The sequence below is a fragment of the Orycteropus afer genome, unplaced genomic scaffold (assembly GCF_000298275.1).
Source record: "Orycteropus afer afer isolate SDZICR_OR568_19922 unplaced genomic scaffold, OryAfe1.0 scaffold01048, whole genome shotgun sequence".
NCBI lineage: Eukaryota > Metazoa > Chordata > Mammalia > Tubulidentata > Orycteropodidae > Orycteropus > Orycteropus afer.
Genome location: NW_006922635.1, coordinates 249,031 through 253,611, shown reverse-complemented (window position 1 = coordinate 253,611; position 4,581 = coordinate 249,031). Strand labels below are relative to the sequence as shown.

General features: G+C 40.3%; 1 pseudogene; it reads left to right on the top strand.

The window, feature by feature from the left end:
* Positions 1 to 2,179: 2,179 nt before the first annotated feature.
* On the top strand, positions 2,180 to 3,001 carry LOC103212647 (annotated as a pseudogene).
* Positions 3,002 to 4,581: the final 1,580 nt, after the last annotated feature.

Below are 4,581 nucleotides of genomic sequence, written 5' to 3'. Positions count from 1 at the left end.
TCTATTCTCCCATGATTGTTCTCTCCAAGGAGTGTACCTACCTAATGTAAATGCTCAGGTCATATGCCTGTCATTTGTTTGGCTGCAAGCCACAGGAGTGGGTTCAATTCCAGACCTGAAGGGCAGGTAGGGGCCATAGTCTCAGAGGTTTCCACAGGTTCTATCAGACCAGAAAACTTGGTCCCTTTTTCTTTCTTTTAAATTTTGGGTTTTGTTCTACATTGTTCTCCCACTTTATCCAGAATCTCTTCCATAGATCCCCCTCTGAGTGGTTGACAGTGGTAGCCAGGCACCATCTAGTTCCTCTGGTCTCATATTCACATGGGCTGAAGATCACATGGTATACCAGTCAGTCCCTTGGACTAATTGTTTCCATATGGCTTCATTCTTCTTTGCTCTGGATGAGAAGAGACCCATCGTTGCATCTAGATGGCAGCTTGCAAGCTTTTAAGATCCCAGTCACTACTCGACAAAGTAGGATGTGGAACAAAGTTTCTGTGTAGTATGTTATGCCAGTTGAGCTTGATGTCCCCTGCAACTGTGGTCCTGGGGCCACAAGTCCAACTACTGTCTCCCTGAGAGTAGCTGGCTGTGGTCTGGCCTTGATTGGATTGAAGATATTTAGTTTCTCCATCGCATGCTTCACAGAGAGTCAATCTAAGGAAATTTCCAGAAATGCAAATTGGATTCAAAAGGGGACATGGAAGGAGGGATATCATGGCTGATGTCAAGTGGATCTTAGCTAAAAGCAAAAAATATCAGAAAGATGTTTACCTGTGTTTTATTGACTATGCAAAGGTATTAGATTGTGTGTGACATAAGAAATTATGGATAAGATTGTGAAGAATGGAAATTCAAAAACACTTAAATGTGCTCTTGAGGAACCTATACATACAGCAAAAGGCTGTCATTCAGATGGAACAAGAGGATATTGCATGCTTTAAAATAAGAAAGGATGAGTGTCAGGGCTGTATCTTTCACCATAGTTATTCAATCTGTATGCTAACCAAAAATTTTGAGAAGAGAAACTTTATGAAGAACAACAAAGCATCAGGACAGGAGGAAAACTCACCAACAACCTGAGATATGCAGATACCACAACCTTGCTTGCTGAAAATGAAGTGGACTTGAAGCACTTCCTGATGAAGATCAAAGACTAAAATCTCCATTATGAGTTACACATGCATATAAAGAAAAAAAAAATCCTCACACCTGGACGAATAAGTAACATCATGATAAATGTAGGAAAGAGGGAAGTTGTCAAAGATTTCATTTTACTTGCATCTGCAGTCAACACTGATGGAGGCAACAGTCAACAAATAAGATGTCTATTGCACTGGACAAATCTACTGTGAAATGCCTCTTTAAAGTATTGAGGAACAAAGATGTCAGTTTGAAAACTTAGGTGTGCCTAACCCAAGCCATGATATTTTCAATCACTTCATGTGCATGTGGAAACTGGACAATGAGTAAGGAAGACTGAAGAAGAATTGATGCCTTTGAATTGTGGTGTTGGCAAAGAATACTGATAACCCCAGGGACGGCCAGAACAACAGACAAATATGTCCTGGAAGAAGTGCATCTGGAATGCTCCTTGGAAGTGACAATGGCCAGACTTTCTCATCTCCTTGCATCATGTGGTCAGAAGGGACCATTCCCTGGAGAACGATGTCATGTTTGGCAAAGTAAAGGGTCAGAGAAAAACAAAAGGGAATATCCTAAATGGGTTCAATCGACAAAGTGGCTGCAGTGATGGACTTAAGCACCGCAAGGATTGCAAGGCTGGTGCAGGACAGGGCAGGGTTTAATCCTGTTGTTCTCAGGGTCACTAGGAGGCAGAATCAACTTGACGGCTAACAACACCATGTTAGCCATTAGAGGCAAGCAAGGCTAGTCAGTTTCAGAATCAGGGAGCAGATAGAGCTTTGGGGAGTCCACAAATTTCTCAGCTAACAAACACTAGATTGATAGAAAATATATAAAAATTAGTTAATTAAACACATTTAAAATATAAAATCAGCCTATCTCTTACAGCTAACTTTGCTGGTCTTTTCTGTTTTCTAGTACTTTTCACCACCTCATGGCACCAGGAAACCAAACATATGTTTCAGAATTCATTCTTTTGGGGCTCTCAGATGAGACAGAGCTGCAGCCCTTCCTCTTTGGGCTGTTCCTGTCCATGGACCTGATCACCTTCACTGGGAACCTGCTCATCATCTTGGCCATCATCATGGACTCCCACCTCCACACACCCATGTACTTCTTCCTCTCCAACCTCTCTTCCACAGACATCTGTTTCACCTCCTCCATTGTCCCAAAGATGCTGATAAACATCCAGATGCAGAATAAAGTGATTACCTATGAAGAATGCATCACTCAGATGTATTTTTTCATGTTTTTGGAGATTTAGACTGCTTTCTCTTAACAGTGATGGCCTATGATCGGTTTGTGGCCATCTGTCACCCCCTGCACTACAAGGTCATCATGAACCCCAAGTTCTGTGGCCTGTTGCTTCCGACAACCTGGTTACTCAGTGTTCTGGACTCTTTGTTACATGGTTTAATGGTTTTGCGACTCTCCTTTTGTACAGATTTGGAAATACCCCATTTTATTCTGTGAATTTAATCAGATCATCCAACTTGCTTGTTCTGATACTTTCCTCAATGATTTATTGATATATTTCTCAAGTGGATTTCTGTGTGTTATTCTACTCACTGGGATACTTTACTCATACACTAAGATTGTGTCCTCCATTGTGAGAATTCCATCAAGAGGGGGCAAATATAAAGCCCTTTCCACTTGTGGGTCTCATCTCTCAGTGGTTGCCTTGTTCTATGGTACAGTGTTTGGAGTTTATCTGAGTTCTGCTGCTACCCAAAACTCCAGGCAAAGTTCAATAGCCTCAGTCATGTACACTGTGATCACTCCCATGCTGAACCCCTTTATCTACAGTCTTAGAAACAAGGACATAAAGCAGGCCCTAAGGAAACTTTTCTGCTGACAAATATTGTCTATGTAGCAGAATCATTTCTTCTCAAGATAAGAGAACTGGTCATGAGCAACAGAACTCAAAATTATGAAAAACTAAATCAAGATTATTTCATCATTTCATAAATGTACATTACTAGTATAATTCAATCTCCTTCATTTTAATACAAGATAAGCAATTCTTACTTCTGTATTTCTTTCAGAAACTTTTTTTAAATGAAAATCTACCCCTCAATAGGAAATCTCTTCAAGGTGACTGCATATGATTCACTATGAAACAGAACTTCCACTGCTGGCCATGGAGGACCAGCATACATCTATCCCAAGGGAATAGCATCATTATTGTGCTCAGCCCCCAAAAGTTGAGATATCAAGCTCCAGATTCCTATTTTGGAAAGTCTGTTTCTTGTAATCACTTCTGGAATGAGATATTTGAACTCTTTGGGTTATTTCATTTCAATGGAAGTCTTAAGTATTTTGAACAGAAACTTTGTAAGCGTGTACTTACTAAATTGTTGATGGACAGGTGGTATGTCCTTCAAGTATTGGGAATGACTCCCAGAACAACACTGAAAATCAGAATGACCTAAGAACATTGATATTTCTTCTTTCACAGGGAAGGTGATGGAATCAAGACCCCACTGAAATTATGGGCTCCACAAACATGATGTATTTCTTGCAATCCACGTAGTAGGAATCTTTGGTTATAATTGTTACCTGAAGACCCCATCCGTAAAGCAGCTAGTCAGCTGCACCATCAGATTGCACTATTGAGTTAATTATCATTTTCACTGTGGGGAATAACTATATTCAGCTGCCCAGTCACTCAACGAGGCTCATCCATGTTGACATACAAACTTAACTACCATAGGTCCCTCTGACAATACAACCAAAATAGGTGAGACAAAGTCAGGCCATTCTCACTTTAGAGGAATATTCCAGCTGCACTTCTTCCAGGATGGAGTTTTTCATTCTTCTGGCAGTATTTGATACTTTCAGTACTCTTTGCCAACAATACAACTCTAAAGCATCAACTCTTCTTCTGTCTTCCTTTTCCATTTTCCAGCTTTTGCATGCATATGAGGCGATTGAAAACACCATGGCTTGGGTTAGACATACCTTAGTCTTCAAAGAAACATCTTTGCTCCTCAGCACTCTAAAGAGGTCTTTTGAGCAGATTTTCCCAGTGCAATGCATTGTTTGATTTCTTCAGTGCTTATTCCATTGATGAAATATTTGACAGCTTCATTCTTCTCTCCTCTTATCATGATACCACTTATGGTTACAGTTGTGAGGATTTTCATTTTCTTTATGTTGAGGTGTAATCAATACCATAGACTAGTCTTTAATTCTCATCAGTAAGTGCTTCGAGTCATGTTTCCTTTCAGCAAGCAAGGTTGTGTCATCTGCATATTGTAGGTTGTTAATGACTCTTCCTTCTATCATCAAGCTGTGTTCTTCTTCGTATAGTGCAGCTTCTCTGATCATGTGCTCAGCATACAAATTGAAACAGTATGGTGAAGAGACACAACCCTGACATATTCCATTCCTGATTTAAAACCATACAGTATCCCCTTGTTCTGTCTGAAGGAC